The sequence below is a fragment of the Ischnura elegans genome, chromosome X (assembly GCF_921293095.1).
Source record: "Ischnura elegans chromosome X, ioIscEleg1.1, whole genome shotgun sequence".
Lineage (NCBI taxonomy): Eukaryota > Metazoa > Arthropoda > Insecta > Odonata > Coenagrionidae > Ischnura > Ischnura elegans.
In genome coordinates this window covers 63,565,447-63,590,057 of record NC_060259.1, presented here as the reverse complement: position 1 = coordinate 63,590,057, position 24,611 = coordinate 63,565,447, and positions in this window count along the sequence as shown.

Here is a 24,611-nt window from a genome sequence, read left to right as displayed (position 1 = left end):
ATCCTTTCATTTGCTTCCGACGTGTTTAATATTTATAGCCAGACAAAAAAATTTATTCCACGGGAAAAGTTGAACAAATTTATGAGCAAAACATAACCCCTGATTCCCCATATATTACACTAATTTTACAAGCATTTTAATCGGTGCTATATACAAAACCATTTATGTAAGACCTTGAACCACAAAAAGCTCATGCTATGGAGGCAGAATTCAATCATTATCGACTACATTTTTTACGTGCTATATTTTTGTGAACCTCTGATAGTATAAAAAATAAACATTAAAGCTTTTATAAAATTGCCTTTTTCAAGAGAGGCGGCAATACTAATCAATAGAATATTTTTAAACATTGATATTATTATGAGGGAATTTTTCAAGAAACCTACACTCTAACGCGTGTGCAACTGTGTGAATATTAAGTTAAATAATATAGAAATTAAATGAAAAACGGAAGAACCTTTGTATACTCTCAGAAACATGTTCTACAAATCCATTTTTAAAAACGATCAGTGGAGAAAATATGTCGGAAGCTGTTTAAAAAATAAACGTCTGACAATGAAAGTTTTAAGAAATAATAATAACTCATTTCATCACCTATTCTCGCGTCTGAAAGCCGGAATGCATGTTGTATTTATGCTCGAACACCATCCCATTGGAGTGGCTCATGGAGCAACACGCTTAGACACCCCCGGTTTTCAATCATCTCCCACAGCGCCAGCGGACAAGCCTGAGGCAGTACATAATCAGCAGATCGCTGACAGCTCTTCCGTATCCTCCCAGCGCCGTTAATGACACGGGAAGGTTGAACGCCTCAAGCTATATTTGAAAGATGCGCCTTACCTCAGATCCCCCCCTCGTTCTGCGAAGGTCTGCTCCGCAATGAACAGCAGAGAATATCAGCAATATCTTTGCGGTATTCCCACCCAGGGGTGGATTTAGATAAACAGAACTTCTAGGCTATTCCAATTATGAGGCACTTTCTCCTCCCATATTTAAATTTGTAAATTACATGGGAAATAATGGAATACATAATATTGTGGTATATTTAATATGTCAAATAAAACAGTGTGATTGATGCTAACCAATATTTTTCATAGCAATCAGTAAACCTATGAACTATACTTTGGTGCAATCAAGAACGATATATACAAACGAACAGACCCAATGAGGAAGACGCGTTCATCTTAACCAATGCATTTTTATGTCTGTTTATTAGATATACGCGTAGAAATTCTATTTGTTTTACGTTCAAGGTCAAAATTTTCACTGTTTTTAGAATAGTGTACCTTTAATTTTGCTAACAATTTGAATGTAGGCCCCTCTTAAAATTGAGGCCTAGTTAGCCTATGGAAAAATCCACCCTCGCTGCCACGAGACCTTGAAACGTTATATTTGGCGATAATTTTCACCAATTTTAGAAAGCAACACATCCCTCAGGCACGTGGTAAATAAACGAAATAAAATATAAAATACTTATTTCCGTAGCAGAAGTCTATCTTTTAACTAACAAGATGATCGTTTCAAAGATCGGCATATTTTAGATTTTCGATCTTAGCTATTTTCTCATTTGAGTATTTAGAAATTTACGAGAGTGGATTAACGGAGGACGCTGAGCGTGAAAGTTTTTTTCGCCCAACTATTTCCCAGCGAAGATTTACTTCATTAGTTACCATGCGATGATTTAAGATTCCGGTAGTAAAATAGCTGTTGATCAATCCATGATTTATCAAAAGGTTTAAAAATTTTGCAGCCGTGGGGAAGCCTTGGGCCAATGATTAATGTTTATTAAAATAATACCAAAATGCGCATAGAATTCTTGCCACCAAGAGCAGATACGAATTCATACGCAGGCCACTAATGATAAAAAATATCTAAGAAGATACAACCACGAAAATCAATTTGACAATATATATGAAGCTCCAGCAACGGGTGGCAAATGATTCCTTATTTATAACGGGAGTTGGCTATGGCTATAATTATTGAAAGATACTGGAGCATATTTTATCAAGAATAACGAAGCGATATGGGTAATTCCGTTATAACCCTCCATTCGATAAATTTTATGATGTGGTTATAAAAAAGTAGCGTGTGTAATTAATGTAGACCTCTCCTTTGTCACACCATTATACTGTTTGGAATTCCAAACTGTTTTAGTTTTAAATATCCTGATATCAACTGACTCTTAGGGTAAAATGTCTCCTTTATCTAAGTTAATTTTAATCGCGATACATCCTACTTTTCTCGTTTTTCTCTAATATATTGCCCGGATAACTTCATTTGTTTAATTATTCCATAATGTAAAATAGGTCCCAAAAACAGTCAGATAACGGCGACGCATCCTGCATTACCACAGAGAAAGTCCGTGAAAACAGGTTGAGAAAATAATGGTGATACGGTATGAACGTCAATCTGTACGTTTGAACAGCTCATGGCTCACCGCCAAAAGAAAACGACTTCATCAAGTGTCATTTTCTCACCTCAATTCGATTTTTTTTCCTCTTTACCAGTCACCATTCTGCTATAAATAATGATTCCATTTATCCCTTGGATGGATTTTTTTTCCGATGGTCATCATAGGTTTTTTTTTCATTATTAGAGCGCGGAACAAGACAGTGGTGTCGACGTGCAGGTGTAAGTCAATCCAAAGTGCCACTGTGAAATACACTCTACGATTTTACGCATAGCCGCGAAAGTGGCAGTATTTTTCCCACTTTCTCTCACTCAGAAGACACCATTCCCCACGCAAGTCCCGTTTGAATATCAATATTTACGTAATTGCCTTAAGGAATTCACCCTTTGGCCGATGATCACCTACTCACGTCATGGTGCTAATGACCTGCATGTGGATGGAATATTCATACGTACCATTGGAACTCTTTGTTCGCCTCAAACCTCTAAATATTTATGAAGATGCTCGAAAATGAATTCGGTACTTAATTCCCAGTTCTCAAACCTTAAGAAGGATGCAAATGCCTAATAACCTCACCATTAATTTCCTGCGATTATTTAAATGCATCCGTCATTCAATGGAATATCATTTTACAAATGGTGCACCCTTTATTTCATCGCACAATTTTAAGTTTATCGAAAGTTTGGAAAGATCACAGAAAAAGATTGAATCGAAGCGCAGAAGGGAATAATCTGTGCACTGCGCCGGCCGCCTACTCACGCAGCGCCGGCCGCGTCACCTCTGCCCGGCGCGTCTGCATGTCTGAGCTTGCAACCAACACGTTAAAATAAGTTTACTGTATTACTAGTTATACTTAATAAAACGTTTTAAACATTACCTAAACACGTGTTTTGTTCACACAAACCACAAAAAAACCGTCAATAAAACTTAAACATGACAGGATCATCGTGTTTTGTCAATGGGACAAAAAAGTCCCATGCCGCGGTTTCGGTGGGGTTGGAAAGTTCAGCGGTTCTAGTGTTAAATTACGTAAAAATCTTGATTTGAAGTACTAACCCCAATCAGGACGGCAGGATTACCATGACGAAAAAAAACTCTTGTTTCTAAAAGGCTTCTCTCTCTGCTTTACGATCACGTAAATCATACTGCGCGAATGATCTGAATTGTCTGCCGCCTGTGCTTAAGAAAAAATGCACCTCGAGATTGGATGCATAAAACACTTCCGAAATACGCGGTCACGCAACGAATAAAAGTTTTGCCTCTCGCTGGTCATTTAGTGATAGAGTAAAGGATAAGCGTTTATGTACATCGCCTGATTTAAAGGATATGCCGAGAAGGTATGAGAGCCTATCAAGTTAGCCCTAGGAAAGAGAGACCATATTTCTATCCTCGGCCCCTCCTACTTCGAGATTGAACGCGCGCCTTTCCGAAGTCTTAATTGCCCTCGCGGACGACAGTACTTTCTGTAAATTAAGTTCCCGCGGACGTGACACGCAGAAGGTGTGTTTGAGATGCTTAGAGTATCCGCCGGAAAGAGGAAGAAAGGATGGGAGCTTTAGCGATGAGCATCCAATAACAAGGGACCCATCGCCGAGTCTGAATTATGGCCCTAGTCCTTTTTGCTCCTCGTCCTCATCCAATATACAGTACAAGGCAAAAGGACACCGATTTAGCCGTGGAAACTCAGCTGTGGTAAGTCAAGGTGAAGGGTCAAGAAGCAAATAAGACTGAGGAAAACCAGAATGATCACGAAGGTGCGTCTCGCGCATAAGTTAATTGCAACAAGAGCACAAGCAAGGTTTATTGACTGAACCCAACCTTGGCAACAAATGGTACAAGATTCCGATTATTTGGATTTTAAATGATGACAATAATGTAGAGAGATCCATATACCACCTCAAAGCTCATCAGGGAATCAAACGTTTAATTTTCATATGGACAAAAAAATGTGCACGGTATGCAACGAGAGGTTTATAAAAAATCTCTAATTTTATGAACTCCGCTTTAAAAAGGCACCGAGGTTTATAGCTGTCAAACAAAATTTATGGCGAGGAGCTATAAAAGTCATATCCTTTCCAGATGGGAGTTAATTAACAGGTGATACTTCCTCTTGGATGTAATGTAGGAGTGGAAAAACGACTTCGTCATTGGATAGGTCGTTTTTCACTTAGAGCTGTGGGTCCTGGAATCGCACTTGATACAAGAAATACTGCATACACTATCTAGCGCCTTTGCTCCCCCACTCCTTTGACCAGGCCCTAGATCTGAATCATTTTGCGTTCGCTTCTAAAGGTTTTGGTAGGTATACATGAGCTCATGTTAGGTAATTGATGTTCAAAATTATGTGTAAAAATATAAAAATTATTTAATGTGAATATAATACTCAGTTGATTTTAGATGGGTATATGCATGAAAAAATAATTAGTATTTTCGTAACTTAGAAGTAAGATAGCTCATGAATGACCACCGTGTACATGTACTGAAAAACCATACGGATGCATACATAAAATGATATTAACTTACAGATAAAGAACAGGTGAACCTTTATCAAAATTCTATTTAATAAATTTCAAACAATTCATTCCTCAGAGTCAAACCTATCAACCAATGAACTCTCGACGAGTTCATCTTCTTCGATGAGCATCTATCATATGTATATATCCAAGATAACCAAGATTTCCTCGTGCGCATCTCTAGAGTTGCCGTCGGATTTGAAGAAATACAATTAACTCTAATTTTATCCATCAACGAACGGGGCGGATTTTATTACATCCTACGCATTTAATTTCTCCTTAAACATGTTGAAACTTAGGCAATAAAACAACTCCTACATATATTACAATATAAACTAGCCGGCCAAGTTATGCATGGGCAAACAACTAATTCATTCTAATCATTAAGAATCTGCTGACAGATTACATACTCTATAATTATATAAAATGACCACAAAACAAATTATGATGGCGATAAAACGCTTTGCCTATAACATATCAGGTATCTCACGGAGAGATAATCACAAATGACGCTGATAGAAAGAACTAAATTGAAATAGCCACAGAAGAGATACAACGCGAGGTAAGTACAAAGGAAAACAATCAATGCAGCGGAAAAGATTGATATAGAGATGAAAACATATGCTGTTATAATAATTGCTGTGAAAAATCTACCCTATTGCTAATTTTCATAGCGAAAAATGAGATAAACTCTTTAGTAGTCCCTTTACATTCTCGGAAGATGGGTGAATCAGTCCATTAAATTGAAAATGGTCTTACCATTTAAAAAAATCATTATAATTGGAAAGAAGGTTGCGACGTAGACTTCAATGAAGTGGTATTTCCAAGCAGGGACGTTTTCGGAACCAAATGCGGCGCTCTGGACTTAAACTTTGACTTTTAAGTAAAGCTCAGCGTGGGCAAATATTCATATATGCTCATGGCCGGTAGACATACGATTCTCTACTCGTTTTAAAATAAGCCCGGCAAAAGCTATATGAACACCAGAAAATGAAAGTCAATGTGGTAAATGAATAAGGAAATAAATTAATCTCTCTCACTGAGATAGAAGTGCGAAAATGTACTCCTCAGGGAGGGTTCGATTCGACAGAGAGACTCGGCGATAAGAAAACCACAATTTCCACCCCCGAGCTGAAGAAAAAGAGAAGTAAATCAAAAATTAAAGGAGGCGGTCGTTTGAATTTGGCTCGGGCAATTTTGCAAACGAGAACCCGAATGGAAAATCGGGACGAGGGGAATAGGATAGTGGAGCCCGGACCACTAGAATAAATTTACTTCTCTCGGTTGAATGTGAGGGAGGTGGAATTTCCCTCTAAGCGGTGTGACAATCTCCCAAAACATTATCGTGCACACACCTTTCCAGACATACCCAAGGGACCAAGGGAATGCATTTTTTAACTCAAACTCCCGCGAGCGACATAAATTAAAGCTCTATAAAAAAAAAGTATGAGAGTAACGCTTTTGCAGGTCCTGGCAAATGGGATAACAGATGGCACCACCCGTGGCGTGGCGCTGCCGACCTGCGGCCCCGTTTGGAACCATCCCCACCGTGCGAACTGATGGGCTTTCGAAGGGATCACTTCAAAATTGAAGCCGTTGGAGGACTTCCGGGAATTTTCGACAGGACGTCGAAGGTCGTTACTCTTATTAGTGCTCCACCATGTCCGATTTGCACGTATACTAGTCCCACAGGAACAGTTCCGTTAAAGCCCGCATTAACCGTGCGAACGAATACCATATAGTCAATTTTGCCTTTTTTGTCGGCATTGAATGCACAAACTTGCAAAGCCCCGCCGCGAAGGCTGCAGAGAAAGAGCTCAGAGGTGCCTAAAAACTGATGAAAAAAGCTAATAATTTACGCAATCACCCACAATCTGTCCATTGGTTTCGTAAAAAATATTCATGATCAGGAGGTAATGGAATTAACTATACATTAATTTACACCGAGAACGATATTCATAAGGATTGAATGTCAACAACAAATGTGAATTTTAAGAGGACGAATTCCATTACAGACACTCATCATAAAAATAATATCACAAAGTATAAAAACACAACTCTACAATAATTTTACCCACTCACCGGTACCCCAGGGACATATACCCAAGTAAAGAAATTTAGAGTAAATGAAAGGGCAGGTGGAACAACTGGTCTGTGGGGATTCATCATAGGATGGAATAATTCCGGAATGTTTTAAAGGTTCGGAATGGAGATTTAACATCGTAAGCATCAGATGATTGCATGAAAATCTTCCTCAAATTTACAGCTATCTGCTGGAATGCTTCTGCAGATAACGGTCTGCACAGCTAGTGAAATGAATTGGATCCACTGCGTCCTCACCCCTCATAATACTAGAAATTTTCCATTTAAGATAACCTCAAATTACTGATTGAATGACCTCACTCATTAAAATCTACTTGTAGAGGCACGAAAGGTATACCAAAAACAGATAGATACAAGGTTTCAAAAGAGCAGGTACGAACGAGTATAGCAATGAATCGTACGACAAACCTTTGGAAATGATTCATTGTTGCTATAACGCATGGTTGTTTTAAATTCATACAAAAAGTAACAATATTAAAACGATAGAAAGGAATAGTTTACAAAAATAATTCTTACACCTAATCACTGCCTATTTACATAAAAACAACGATTGGGTTACCGGAAGATGCCTTTCAAACCCACCAAAAACTATAAAAAAGAAAATTTAAGCCACATAGAATAAAATAAATTAGAAGTAATATTTATCAATGATAAAAAGATTGCATACAATAAAAGAGAAACAAATAACACGCTTCCAAGTGATGCCAGCTCGTTAAAAATGAAGGATGCAAAGAAAACTTCTTACGAAACAGGAGCATAACAGTTTCAGAAATATGGTAGACCAATGTCTTGAGAAACAATCATATAGAGATGATTAATAGCCTCCGAGTATTCAGTTGTGCATATGAAATACTCTACAATTTTAATATTCTTTGAGATTCATGACGAAACGAGAAATTAAGGACTTGACAAAATAAGGAATTAATTTATGTCTAAGAGAAGGAAAATATGAATACTCGATGATGACTCCTTAACAAGCGTTGATCAACAACGATAGGGACTCTGCATCTTTTTTATGAGATACATTAAAAACATGTTCCTAGAAGATTAAAATAGGCATGAAAGGACTCCCTTGCACTAATATACAACTCCACAATACAAGCAAAGGTGACTTAATGAATGACATATTTCAAGAAAATAACAAATCTAATACGAAAATAATGCATCTCATTCGTCACTTAAGCCAACCGATGACATACATCGCTGGGCTGTGGATGAGAAGCGGCAAAATAAAATTACGAATAATGATAAAACTGATAAAAAGTATTTTTATGCGGTGCAGGAATGATGTAGACACACAAAGCTCTTCTTATCGCTAGGAGTATACAAGTTGGTACTGATAACTCGACAGGAATTGGCTTAGAGGATTGGAAGGTCGCCTGGTAAACGCAGTAGGAAGAAAACCTCGGAGCGAAGGCATCCTTTCACTTCGAGTGGCCGGGAAGGTGTTGACGGGATGATAAGGAAGGGGGAGAGAAGTCACTTCTCCTTGTCACTGCTCACTTCCAATGCAGAGCCTTTTCACGGGATCCAAGCGGAGCAGATATAAAGGAGACTCAGGACAAGAGAATGATACATAGGAGCAGATTGAGATCGAAAAATAAATTCCAAAGCACTGTTATAAAATGTTTCACTAATAGTATGATCTCTATTCTTCCCCATGGATAGATAAAGTGTCTATATTACTACCAAATGGATAACAAAACATATTTACGAGAGTAATGACTTCGTAGCAAGCGTTGGAGAATCGTACAGATGGAATTAACGGTCGTTTTCCTCCATCCAGTTCATTTACAAGTGAGAATAAAGTCCGTAAGGAGTGAATGTCAACAAAAATGTTAATTTTAAGTGGGCACATTCTACTACAGGCCCGCGTCATTAAAACAATATCACAAATTATAAAAACCGAACCCTACGATAATTTGACTGTTATCAACCCACTCACCGGTAACCCAGTGACAAAGTAAAGGAATTCAGAAGAGATGAAAGAGCTAACAACCGTCATGTCTGAGAGGATTCGCCATAGGACAGAATCATTGTAAAATGTTGATAGAGATGATTAAAAATCTCCTAGCCTTCAGGAGGTTTACACATGAAATACATATAAAACGTTATGAAAATATCAATGCTAGAATGTTTCCTATTCTTCCACAAGAAAAGAGAAAGTGCCAATTTTACCAACAAATGGTTAAGAATGCAAATGTACGAGAGTAATGTCTTCATTTCAAAAGCTGGAGAATCGAAGTGATGGAATTAACTAATATATTCCTCCCTTCAGTCCATTTCAAGAAAGATGAAAAAAATAATACTCCCCGCACGGAACTTCCACAACAGTATGATTTATAGTCTGATCCTCTTTCAGTCATTGGGGTTAAAAATTTTATCAGTCATCCATTAATTCCTCACACATGCATCGTACACGTGGGGAGCTAATTGACTTTTTAAATGGGTGTATGAATAAAATTGCTGAATAATATACCTGCTGAGTTTAAGGTATTTTCAAGTTTGCTTGCAGGAAACAAGGTGGATAAGAAGACGAGTTGGAATCGATCAGAGTCAATGAAGGAAAAAAAATGAATGATGAAAAGGTTCCCAAATTCAATTCTGTACTTTCGTCTTCTTATTAACCCAGCGACTCGTTAACTCTTACAAAGGAGGAGCTACAATACTAGGGTAAGAGCTAACGTACGGAAATCGGCTATAAATCACAAGTTCATCCGTCATCAAATTTAATTTCTCTCCATTACGTAAATATTGAGTTCAAAAAGTTCTCCTGACGTCTATGTAATCGTGGTTACTAAGACCACCTTAAGTATTGTTGAGGGCGATTATGCGTGTTGTCCGTCCATTCCGCCCATTTAAACGAAATTACGAGTGTTTTTTTCGCTTTTTAAGCAACTTATGGACCCAATACTCGAGCACACGTGACACAAATATGTTCCCACACCCCTCCCAAACCCGCTTGATGAACTCAAGCGCCCATCGACTCGCTATAAGAAACATGCTAAAGTTAACTCGTTATTCATATACTCGTTTCGTGCAACCCAGCTTGGAAGTACTTACAACTCAGAAGGTGTATTATTTAGAAATTTTATTCAAATTCCCCGAATGCTATACGCCAATGAAATTATGCTCAGCGGCAGAAGTTTTAATTGAAGAATGTACAATAGAAAAATATGCAGAAGTTTTGGGGAAAATCTAAAGCCTGCATCACTAGACTACTTCGTATATATCATATGTAAACGATCAAATGCTGACTGTTGATGATGGATGGCATGGCATTAATGAACAAAACCTGAGATCTAGAACTCTGCTTTCTTTTCGACAATTATTAAATTATATTTCACTAGTGTCATGTCTTACAGGCATGGGTGATTTCTCATTTTGAATAGCGAGCAAAGGTTTGCTTCCTCATGCCGATTGCTATTAGCAATCGTGGTCACAAGTCACAAAAAAAATTTAACTAACCCAATGCTTGATTTCAACATGGTGTCCTCTCTATTCTTCAGAATTCATCGAATCAAATACAAAAAATTATCAAGCTGAGGTAAATGCCCACACTCGCCAAGAGTGGAGCATTGTTCGTTTAATTTTGTGGCCCAGGCTATGACTAACATTATAAATAAACTAACCAGGCCCATAGGCTGATTGTCCTTTTCAAAATTGCTCCTCTCCCGAGCAATCGTTTTCAACGAGTACGCGAGACCGTTGAAGAGCCCAAAAAGATAGAAATTACATTGCTTACCGGGTATAGTTGATTGGAATAATAGTACAAGTGAATACCCAAGGCAACAGAGTCATACTAGAAGTATCATACTCGTTAAAAAATCAACAAAATAGTCTTAATTGTGGCTACCCTAAGCCATGAGGAATTTTTGCAGAACAAAATACTTTAACGTCTAGTTTGGTAATTGTTTGATAATAATAAATCATGCAATCTCCCTGACCCAACATTTTAAAAAACCAGAAAAAAGATTGATAAGAAGACGAAAGGAAATAATGAACGAAAGTAACCGATAAAGACAGAATTATCGAAAAACAATACAAAATGAGCTGTTAAATTATCGAATATTAATCAGGATATTTTTATGAGAGAATTTTACTTCAACGTAGTTAACATTTAACGTAAAATTAACTTGAATATTGTGCTAATTGAACAGTCTAAAAAAAATTTCATTGAAAACCCTTACACTTCCCCAATCGTCGTAATTGTTGAACAAGGTTTGCATATTAATTGATGGATTCGGAAATAAGATAGATTATGAGAGAGAATAATGACGAAATGTTATCCTGCTTTTTTCGCACAAGCTACCGTTTTCTTCGAAATTAGTGTACACATAATTACCAATTCCACTTTTTTCTAAAGGCATTTATTAATAACGACTAGCTGAATGAATACTGGTATGACCTGACGAAGAGAAAGTTTAGCAAAACTACTCATTTTACTTCAACGTAGTTAACATTTAACGTAAAATTAACAGGCATATTGTGCCAATTGAACAGTCTAAAAATGTTTCATTGAAAACCCTTACACTTCCCCATCGTTTGCAACGAGTACGTGAGACCGTTGAAGAGCCCAAAAAAATATAAATTACATTACTTACCAGGATACTTAATAAATTATAAATACGCATACCTTTACCTTCTGTGGAAAAATAGTTCCTGACTGTCGACCGCTTCCATCACGGCTGGAAGGGATAGCTTTCGCAATTGCACAAATAATAGTTCTTTAGATTGATATGAGTTTTTAAAAAAATTTCAAAAATAGTAGTGTACAGTATTCAAAGAATGTGGCTGACAGCTGCGATCATTTCGTCCATTTATGAAGAGAAAAAAGAGATATATGGGCCATAGTAGCGACGTGTACCGAAGAATAAAATAAAACTGGTAATTCTAATTTCAGGTGAAAATTCACTCTTCACCAGCTTTTTTTAAGATCAGACCTGCCTTTAGCAATTCATAAGATGTAGATATTTTTACGAATCGAAAAGCAAAATACTCACTAAAATTACTCCCAACACAGAAATATGCACATAGTTTACATAATGCGGGAATAAATACTCTGTGGCAACTAAATAAGATTTTTTTATTTCCAGTAAACCCCTTGCTAATTAAATATATTTCGAATTTTGAGTATACCGGGACTATCACGGTGATAATTTTACGGGAGTCACCCGCAATGCACAAATGGTGCGAAAAATCCACAGAGAAAAATGCCGGTAAAGGCGAGTGATTTTTATCTCTGTGGATTTTTCGCATAACTATATTTCCTACGTAAATGTCGGTCTCACAAGGTATCAGCCAGAATGAGCGTAAGCACTGATGATTTGACTAATAGACTGTCTAATTTCCGATATTTTGGCCAAAATCTTTTAAAACAAATGCATAGACGAATAAATATTACATGCCTCGTCATCCAAGACTTGAAATCTGGTATTTTATCCTCCTTTCTTATATTTTGATAGTTATGTTTTCTTAATTCTATATTTTGTATATTACTCTGCGTTGCAGCCCTCATAATTTTAATTGCCACGTCACACATCTATCATGCAAATCAATGTGTAACTACGAAATCGTTCCAAGATTTTCAAGCGAAATTAGGCTCGTTCGCAAGTTTCATTTTTACCGTAGACTGAGATAATGATAAAAAATAGAAATATATTAAATTTTCCCTATTTGATCCATCGCCTACTCATCCAGCTATTTGCGACGATCGACCTAATTAACGCCCCGAGCCCTTTCTGAGATCAAGTTGATGACGTCACGAACTCGAGAGGAGCGGGCCGCCGCGTCTCCGCAACTCCTGACTCATCTTTCTCGGGTGGTTCATTGTTGTTTACACTTTGACAAGAAATTCCTCCCGTTAATAAAAAGTTAAGTTCATCCTGAACGAGTAAATAAACCAGAACTGTAATTACGTCACCTACTCACGGAGAGTGGATGACAACTTTTTTGATTCAACCCTAAGACGCTCAAGGTGTCGTCAATATATTGCTTTTGGTTTTCGCCTGTAAACGCTCAAAGATTCTGATATATCGGCCCCTTAAAAAATATATTTATTCCATTATTTTCTATTAAAATAAATCATATTACTATTTTAAAATTCAACTTTATTTGTATTTAAACTGTAATATATTCTGAAGACCAATTCAAATTTTCAGCATCCTAGGACAAGAAATATCTTGACAATGAACATTTTTAAAAATCTGGGAATTTAAAAAACCGAGCTTGATCATTCTAGGAGTGAAAACGGAAATTGCTGTGAGAGGGAAAATGGAAAAATTATGTGAGAACGCCTGAATGAGGAAGGTCGTTCATTCTTGTAACTAACGTTACCCTACGTATGATTAAAAACTTTCACGGCAAGAACAATGACTAAACATTTATTGAGTTAGAGCGTGGGCCAGAAAAATAAAAGCAGCCAAATTAACATATGATAAAATAAAACGCTGAAATGTTCATCATCAGAATAAATTGCTGCTAAAATATATAAAAATTTGAATTTCAAAATAGTAATATACCTATTTTATTTTAATATAAAAAAATGGAGAAAATATATTTTTTACGGAGCCGATACATCGATACTTCGTCGAAGGCTTGAGCGCCGAAGGGCTGAGGGCTGCCTTTATACTTCTTACCCGAGCGCAAAATGATAAACGAACAAAAACCCTGGTCTCCAAGGAAGAATAAAGTCTTTTTTCAAATTATTGAAGGGATTTTGATGTTTTGGTATCTAACGGTAGGGAATTCCAGAATCTAGATGTTTTTATAATGACAATAATAATAGATGCCTTTATTCGGGTGAGGCTGAAACTAAAAAGTCCGCACTGCCTCCTAACCCCTCGTTAGTGTCATTGCCTACGTATATATATATATATGTAAATAAACATTTACAACACAAAAATATACATTTACAATATTCACCATTAGTGAAATGTCAAACAAGATAAAAATGTGTAAGTGGAAATTTTGAGTAAAACAAATTTCTATTTGCGGGAAAAAACGTGTAAATAGGGGAGTAATATCATTCAGCGAAAAATCCCACTGCAGGAAAACGGTACGGTAGCGGTAAGTTAAAAAGATTTGAAAAGTATATTAGTGCGGGCTTGAGGAATTTAAAGGTCAGAATAAAATAATGTGTGGAACACAACCAAGTTTGCATTTTTAACCTGCCACGTTACGATTCAACATAGTAACCTCGCAAGAAATTTATTGAACAAATGATTTGAATTGAAAACCCCATTTCCCTTTGATGCGAGTGCTAAGCCGGGATGCTGGACGCCTCTGGAGGGTAGGGAAGTCTGAAGTGGTTTCTGTTTCAGTGGACGGGAATAGGCTGTCGGGTGGGCGTCAGGAGAAGGGAGGAGGGAGTGGAAAAGGGGGGAGGGGGAGTGGGGTGGGGACTTTAACACGTGGCACTTGGGAAACAAGTTTGAGTCGCACGCGTCCATCCCCCTCCACCCGGCAGACACCCTCCCCTGCCCTCCCCTCCGCCCCCCACCCCATCCGCCCATCTCCCGTGTCGTATTTTAACAGGTCTTTTTTTAAAGTTAACCTTTAGCGGGTCATCCTTTCCTTCGCGAAGTCCTCTCACGTCCACCCGGCCTAATATAACAAGCTGTGAGACGGAAGGATGACAATAACGTCCCTCCTGTCCATATCTTCACCTTAGCTGAATTTCGGAAATCGTTTGCTAATGTGCTTGGCAGACAACAGTACCAATCAATTTTTAATTGACCCATTGGTTTCGAAGTCAGCAGAGATTTGCGTTGTTTACAACAAATCCATCAATCTCAATGGCATGTACAATTTGCTGGCGGCAAACTGTTAACGCTAGATCTGGCTTTCGTACATCAAAATTGCAAGTTACAAGAACGAAAACTACGTGAATACCCAGCGCTTAAATTAGGGTATTTTGATTTTACAATTAAAGAAAACCGGTAATTTTTTCAGACAAAATTAAAAATAAGAACTACTATGAATCCGAAGATATTAAGTAAATCATCCAACGTGGAAATACCCTCTCTATCGTATGTTTTTTGTTGCACTGATTTTAAATGCTTCCATCGGACGATTAAGTTCCCCAAACTCGGGTGTCTCACTTTTTCAACCGAGAGAAGATTGAATTCTAAAGCGATATCTCTGCCTATACAATCATTAGAGCCATTTACGTTAGGATAGCTTTACTCTGACTAGGTAAATTAGGCTCTGCATGTATAGTTACTAACTTACTATATTTGCTAATACAAACTATTATGTCTTAGAATGAATTCTAAAGTGATATTTCTGCCCGTGCCATCATTAGAGCCAATGGCTCTAGGAGAGTTTGACTGGGACTAGGTAAAATAGGCTCCTCATGCATAGTTAATAACTTACTATATTTGTCAACACTACCTACCTGCATGCAAAATCACTGTGTAACAAATGGAATGAATGAATGTCCATAAAAACGAATATCGTAGGTAAAAAAAATGAAATTTCTGTTGTCAATGTATTCACACACATGGATTCTTCACATGGGTTTTTGGCACGTAGTAGATGCCATATTGTTCGTAATTAATGCCAAATACCGTGAATTGCACCACTGCAGGCACAATCCTTAAGAAATGGAAGTGCAAATTTCTGTACACCGAAACAAGTTTTTGTAAATGGCTAAATATAATGCCTTTAGGTTAAACCTTTGTATGGTAATTGCTGAGCCCATAATATCAGTGAAGTAATAACGTGCATCATAATTGGCGTTCATATTATCAGAATATAGGCTTTCCCTGATAATTCTGTAATAAAATATTTGTTTTCCAGGCAGTTTCATTTTCAAGATTCACACGAATAAGACGATAGTTAACTATGGCTTCATAACTTTTCCGTGCTTAACAGCTTCACCTTCCTGGAAACGCAATAATTCTGCATCAAATCGTATCCAAACTTTCAAACATGGTACGCTACTCCCTCATTACCAGAGGAGTAACTCCTGACATTTCCAAGAGAGGATTTTCCGCCGGGAAAATTAAATGCTTATACTTTAAATCTTAAGATTTTCGTATCATTACTCGGGGGATTCTTGCGTCTGTCTAATATAACCCCAATATCGTACCAAGTAGCAAATACGATTCACGAAACACACAAAATGTACGAAATGGACAAAGAATTTCATGTTATTTTAATATAACTCTCATATTATGCGGATTAACAAATATACTTCAGAGTTTAGATGTAGTTTTAAACTTAATCCTACTCGTAATTATGAATTTACCTCCCTGTATTTGTCACCAAATTGGGTCTACTACTCATCATTATAAATTTCTTTCAGGTTAAAATGTTGCATGGTAGTTTCTGAGCTCACTGGTAATAATTGAACTAATCACGTGTACCATAAATGGCGTTCAGCATAGGCTTTCTCAGAGGATGACTAAGATACAGGTTCAAGATTCACACGAATAATTAAACGAAATAGCCATATAATATTAATTTCTATTAATATCACTTTCATAGTACGCGGATTTTTTTAAATATTTACTTAAAAGTGAAGATGCAGTTTTGAACTTTATCCTGCTCGTAGTTATGAATGTACTTCCATATCTATGTCACCAAATTTGGGTTTACTAATCATCATTATGTTCGGAGTGAGGGCTTAGGGTTCTAAATAAAATAACACATTTAATTCTATTTCCGTGCCTTATATCCCCACTCCAAAACCGTCCCCATACCTCTTACCCCTCTCCACTGTCCTATTCCCCCCTCTCATCTGCCCTAATCCCCCGTCCCCTTCTTCTCTAACCCCCTCACAAGTCCACCTCACTCCTACTTCCGTTGCTTCATACACATCAATGACCCAGCTCACAACAGTGCATGTTCTTTAGCATTTATTTTAAACGTTTCTCCCAAATCTTACGATTTAGAATCAGAGCGGACAATCACATCATATGAATGTATATAAAATGCTATAACTGAATGGGAGGGATAGAAACTGTACTTTAGAACTTCCGACGAGCTACGTTATATTCAAAATATTGCAGTCTAGTAGCTTTTAATATTATGTCAAAGAAAAATTTCCTTCACTGTTCACGCGGAAAATTTTTGCAGTTTCAGAAAATAAAATTTATTTTTTTCAACCAAAAGTTTCCACGAATGATTAAATATCTTTTTTTTTCTAATATTGTGGAATAATATATTTAGCTCTTAAACCAACGTCTATATCAGTTCATGAATTTGGTAGACGGATGGCAAAATAACTTCTACTGTGTGATACTTTCCAGAGTTGAGCAACCCATTACGACGATACTTGAACTTCTGTTCTGCTTTAAAATACAATTCAGTGTGAAGTATTTCCTAAAAATTTATTTCAACTTACTTGCAAATATTTTCTCTTTAAAAAGTAATGGTGACAACCCGTGATAATTAGATACAAGTGGGACTTATTTGTCGGCTTCACTGTACAACCAGTCTGGTGACAACACAAGAAGATTCAATAGCTTCAATTCGCCTTAAAATCATGTGATCTTACTTCACTGAGATAATCTACCAGGACGACAGGCTTAATGCCTCAGTGAAAATATTGAGAAAGCAAATAAATGCATAAATATAGCCATCCGCAGATCTTTCGTGCATGGGAGCCGTCAAACCCCTTCCCCTGCCCCCATAACTGTCCATCACTCCCCCACCCCCCGACACCACAAGACAACTACGCAAAACATATCCTTCACTCTCACCGCTCCCTGTCACTGGAATAATCTGCGGCCATAACTCACGGGAGTGACTTTCTTGAGAGCCCACGATACGGTCTGCCATTAAATGCCATCACTGAAAGCAGCTTTCGGTGCTATGAATAGCATCCTCAAAGAAGCCTGAAAGGATTGTATTTTAAAAAGCCTTAGAGGTGTCACATTTTCGCATTGGCATACGAGATAATCGGATCAAAATTTCATCTCATGCACTCCGCGGAATAAACTGGAATACAGATCCAATCGAGACCTCCCGAACATGATTTTACACAATACACCATCCATTGGATGAAAACTCGGGGAAATATTTGCAAGAATTCCGTTTACATCTGATTCTAAATAAGCCTGAAAAGTTCTTTAGCGATTGCTTTCCATATCCTGAGCCTTACTATTCACAAATTCATCATTATCAATTTTTTCCCTTACCCATTTCATATTATCAGCTTCAAAAGATCAAATTACTGAACTCATTCACGGAAACAATAGAGGAAAAGTGCTGACGTCACTTGTTTCTCTGGTCCAATCACTGAAGAGGTTAATCCACTTTCCCAATCTTTACTTCCGACAGTAACACAGCTTCCATCCGACTGCATCTTTTTTAGATCCTTGTTTTTACGTGACAGTGGCAACAAGTAGAATAATTTGATTTTTACCGAAACTTTATCATTTCGTCCCTGTGTTACCTAATTTCAATTCACTAATATCGCGATTTCATGTCAGAGTGGAAAATCTTATGATGTGATAGAAAACTTAATGCATCAACTGGATAGGTGATATAAGACCGATACTTGAGAACTTCCGTCGAGTTATGTTTCATCTATGCTTCATAATGGTAGGAAGTCTAATAACTCTATATATCATTCCATTTTCATTGAATCATTAAATAAATACATCATTTCATGTTATTTTGCAATAAAATTTCTGGAACCACATGAAAAAGGTATATATTTTCCCAATAATGATCTTAAGCGATGAAAATCGAGTCATGGGATGGTTTACCTTTTTCTTGTGATTTGTAAATTAAATTAGGCAATAAATTAAAATCGAAGGATTAAAATTTACTCGAGAATATATTACCTGAATCCTAACGCGTTACTTTATATGAAATCCAGCACAACAGACCAATGTAAAATTAAAATAAATGTAATGAGAAAAAAATTATATACCAACACTTACGCTCCATTCCCAATCATGCACCATCATTTTAGGAAATGAATGGGAGGACAAAAGTATTGCCTAATATATCATCAGCTTGAAAAACATATTCATGAATTATTTTACTCTTAAACTTTGAAAAAATCAGCATAAAACTATCTACAAACCAAGTTACCACTTAAGCCAAAATATGCTAATTACAAGTTAAGTATGCTTCCCGTTAAATTATTTTGTAGTCATCTTTCACAGTGGTATGTGGGAGGATTGCATTTGATTCCCAGTGAAGCTCAATTACTTTCTGAAATTAAATGCTGTCCTTTATTCAGAAAAAATTACTACCCGAGCCCACGCTTGCTTTACGGGCTCATATTTTCATGAACTCCGCTGAACAATACCCTATCATGTATTAAATAATAATCTCTATATGTCCTGAAGTTTTCACGTCCTGAACTTTTCACGAAAGTTTCAATGCGCCCGCGTAGATGATGACGATGTCCATTAGGTGATACACTTGAAACATTAGAGATATGTTGAACGCGACGAAGAGAAACCCCAATTCCTTGTCAGAGACAGGGATAATTAGGGATAGCCTTAGGTCTTCATCCACGATTTGCTCGCAAATGCACAATCTTCGGTACAACCTCGTCACCGTGCACCTGGACCGTGGGCTTTCTCGGCGAACTAGTCGCATGAATTCTCACCGGGTCCTCCACCGGGTAAGATATCCCTTACCCGACGTTTCGATGCTAGACTTACACTTCGTTTTGACAGATGAAGATGATCGAGTCGAGCATCGTAACGTGGGCCTAAACTTGACCCGTTGGAGGACCCTAGAAAGATTCCATCTAAATTTCGGTCATGGAAAATCTGGCCCGGAGGAGGACCCGAGAAGGAGTCAATCGAACCGTTGACCATGGAAGCCCGGTTTACGACCCGAGAAGAATTCCTCTCAGTGTTCACGTCTTCGTGACCGGAAGATGTGCGTGGGACCAAGGCAAGAAGGGAAAGTGTGCGATGAAGATGTTGCGGTAGGGACTCGTTGGCCGGACGCGGCAGTGTAGGGAAGGTCAGTGGCAGGTGACGCCATCGCGAAGGGAGATTGCCAAGTGCGAATTGGCTTTCATGTCTGGTGGCGAGGTGCAGCGTTCTACGGATCGCCTGAACAGTATGCTTCACACATAACCCAATATTTTGTCCGACGCTTCCGTTTTTAAATACCTTTCCTATTACTGGGCTAAGAAATTTCGCCGTATCTTGTATGATGTTGGGCACGATATGGTGGAAGTTCTTAATATTATTAAAATAATTTCGCCGTAGATTATTTACTGGTAGGCAACGAATAAAAAAAATACGGATGAGGACTTTTGGTACTCCGTACTGGGTCATATATACATCCCATGATCTTTATCTTGTCACCAACATACGTAGCAAACGATTGAGTTATCCTGGAATTGATTGAAAACCACGTTCAACTTAAGCTTGCATGGAAAATTGCCCTATTACATATGGGTACGTGTGAACTCATTTGGTATTGTTTCAGAATTTAAATAACTTTCAAATGATAATAGCTTTCACGGACAATTGATTACAAAGATGCTCTATTTACTAAATTACTCTCTTACACTCATAAAAATCACTTGAATCATTCCAGAATTCCGACGAAGCCTCACGCACCAGAGGCAAAGTGATAGCAAAAATTATAAAATTACGCGAAAATTTACCATATAAGCTAGTTTTTCACATTCAGAAATTTAATTATCCAATTTCTTTTCTTCGAAAGAGATGTCCTCTATCTTTTCGTAAAATCGTAATTTATTCTCGTTAACTCCAAGCACCACACAGTCGCATATTTAATGAATGGATTTAGATAATGTACAAAAAACATGGCTTCGCAGAAAAATGATTTGTGTAGAGCAGCTCTCTTGTAAATACTAAGAATGAAATTCGCAGAAGTGGTCACCCACTCAATTTATTTCCATCAAACATCTTACTGGACGCAAATTTATCGCGAAAGTTCGTAAAAAGAGGATAGCTGCGAAGATGCTAAAGCTATCGAATTGGAGTAGCGAGAGACGCCATTAACTATCTACAGCCTTATCCATTACAGCGCTGAAAATTTCCACATCGGATTATTCTAACGGTAGACAATGAGTAAGAAATGAAGGATGAGGGTTTTTATCACTCCATATCTACGAAACATCGTAGAAATTTCCTTCCTCAAAGGATTTTTTTTTCTTTTCTGTAGGAACATTAAATCATGGTTTCGCTAATATTGGGCCCCGTCGTTCCCATAGCAACGCGGGTATTCCCTAGCCTTATCTTCCACACCTATCCCTTCCTTGGAGGTGCCGTCGGGCTGTCATCGCGGCAATTCTTCATATCTTTTTTTCCTTCGTCAGTACTCCCCCTCTTGAGATGGCACTGGCGTAGAAGTCTCTGAGTTGGTTCCCGGTCCTCAAGAGTGTAACCTATGCGGGCCCACCCTGGGTGTCCGAATTCACTGTCTCCTCGAAATCTACCGAAAATCGTAGAAATTTCCTTCCTCATAGGGATTTGTTTTCTTTTCTGTAGAAACAGCAAGTAATGTTTTCGGTAGTAGTTCTTCCAGTCATTAGTTGGCGCGCCGAAGGCGCGTGTAAAGCCGTTCCGGTAAAGCCATGTTTACCCCTACCAGCCAGTGTACAATACAATAATTTTTTGGCGCAGTTGTATATGTTGTCCGGGTAGCGTGTTGTTTGTGTTAGCAGAAACTTACATATTAGACATCAAAATACACAGAACTACATACATCATACAATTGTTTTTACAGGATAGAATAATGAGTACAAAGTAATTAAAACGGAGTTGAAAAGCACGTCCACATTTTTAATGGGCTCTTTTGATTTCTTTCACTTATTATTTTTTATTATTTTTTTTGATTTTTCGGTAGTAGTAGGACCCACCCGCCTTTAAGACGGTGCGTGAATCCTCATCCCTTCCCTTCCACTCCTATCCACTCCTTGCAGGCGTCGTCGGGCTCCTATCGCGGCGGCGCCTTCTTCTTTTTTCCTTCCATGTCCTCCCCACTTTCATGGTGCAGGAGTATAAAGCGAAAGCTTAAAGACCCGGCCCGGGAGTGTGTTGCCCTGCGAACCCGCCCTGGTGTCTCGATCTCTTTGTCTCCTCACATTCCCCATGTAAACAAAAAAAATAACTTTCAACTAAAAAGGATCTGTAAAAGGACTTGACTTTAGAATTTTTCGCTGCCAAAAACGTGAAAAGGAAAATAAATAGAAATTAAAAAGGAAATTGTGAGCTCTTTTATAATCAGAGCTTTATTTCGCCGCTAAAAAATATTGTTTGGCGTAGTCTACGGAATCGGTCGAAGGTCTGAAAGTTTGGTTCCTTATCAGGGTAGACTTTTTCATTTGTAACCCTAATACTTATCGAGTTGATTGATTTGATTTGAAGGGCATAGTACTCATGCGTTTCTTAGCATATGGTCCAGGCATATCGATTAAGCAAGACCTCATTCGTAGGTATTTCAGAATCCATGCAATGAAATGAAAATATAAAAATACTAGTTTCAAGGACAGAAATGAATGAGGTGGGGTTGTATCTGCGAGTCCTTAAATTATAAGATATTTAAAAAATTGATCACACCGGGACTAGTTTCATAAAATGACCATGGCATTTAGACCATGAACATTACTCTCTCGATGTCTCCTTGCCAGGAAAAAATCAATAAATGATGTTACTTGGCATGGGCATTAAGTAATATATGATTTTTATCTCTGGAAAAATTACAACAGAGGACCACGGCACCAAGATTACCGGGAGGATTAATCAATTCCTTCGGCGATAAAAATCTCTTAACTAAGAAAACCAGGTGGAATCTGAGCAGGTCTCCTCTAAGGCGTCTCTCACATTTCGTTTTTCTTCCTTTCTCGCTAAAGTGGTAAACATTTGTTGAAGGAGACAAGGAAAAGCACAAGTACCTTCAATTACGAATCAACAAGTTGATTTTTCCATTCCGAATGGGAAACATATCGCGTTCGAGCAAAGAAATCCATCGTCCTTAATAGCACCGTAGACGCATCTCCCGCAATAAACTCCAAGCCGAGCCCGGCCGATGAAAACTGTCAGGAATTGGCGGTTGCGGTAATTGGTGGTTACAAAAATCGTCCATTGTCTTCCGCAGTCGTAAAAACGGCATTGACCGATCAAAGCCTCGCATTTCTCGTAGCCAGCGAGAAATAACCCTAGTCCGGCAGATTGTGCAAAAAATGACAGCAAGCATAGCGTAAAAAAAGCATAAAGTTTATGGTCTTCCGATTTTCCTTTTTCTCAACTGAGCCATTATATTTCGGCTTGAAAGAGTTATGGTCACGTAGAGATAATTTGTTAATCCATCAGCTGCCTTCGGCGTGAGAAACGAATTTAATCCAGTTCCGAAAATGAAATTTTGCGAAACCCTCGGTGTATTATTATTAATTATTCTTCGGTGCGAATTTTCTTCTCAACCATCAGTAACTGGAACCCTAAAATACGCCCTCATTTTTTTATTCATTGAAATCTTTGCGGCCAACAACCTTGTGTCAGCGATTTATTCAACCCATTTCCCCCCAGAAAACTTTCTGGTTGCTCCTGTGAAGATATTTAGGTACGTTGCGCCTTTGGTCACCTTCAGTAATCCCGTAAAATATTTTGGCGATGCATCAACTTGTTTCTTCAGAATGACCCGTGGTCATATCGCTACACTGGGTGGTGATATTTTCTAATGTTGTTCAATTTATATGGTATGGTATGGTATTTGGAGGAGGTGACCGACAGCTGAGGTCATTTGCGCCATGAGGAAGGGGTATGGAAGGAAGGGTGGAGAGAAACCCGGCGTCGGCATTAACCTGCTTTTAACGAAAAGCGCCAAGGGGACCACGGCTTAGCGCCCCATCCGACGGACGGAGTGTTGCGCTTGAAATGAAATACTCCACACAATATTCAAGCAGGGATCGGGCAGTCACGGAAAACTCTCTGCCAATGCCGGGATTTGAACCCGAGCCCGCCGGGTGTGTTCAATCCTACGAGTAACGTAAATAAAAAGGATGAATATTCAAGGAAGGATTTTTTTATAAAGGAAAGTTAATGAAGCCTATATAATGCCATTTCCACTTTACTGTTATGATAATAGCATTTAATTCACAGACAATAGACTCCCATATTGAATATCCGTTTCACGCCCGTCTCTTACCGCCAGTGGAATTATCTCCACCGGCTTCAAAACGAAAATAATAACTGTATTAAGTTATTGCAAGCTTTAACAGCATATTTGCAACAGTTCAACAGCGCAAAGGAGTACGGTTTTTCTACAAGAGCCTCATACATTGGGATAGCAAGGAATATCGTTTGGGGGGACCCGAAACCGGGGGGAAATAAAAAAACAGGGTACTAATTAGAAGATTTTAAACTAATTTTAACACTTTTCATAATCGAAAAAATTTCATTCGTCGAAGAAATATTTTGTAAATTCATGATTTTTCAATATATTTTTTAAAGAAGGAAAGTAATTGTTTTTTTACATTTCGGGGGGGGGGTAGGTTCTTACCACGTGGACCTCTCCCCTCGACACGCCAATGGCCTTATATGCTCAGATTGGTAGGATGTAGCCACATGGGTATGTTGGGCGGAAATTGGTTAATGAAATGGATGCTTAAAGCAGTAAATTCACCTTCC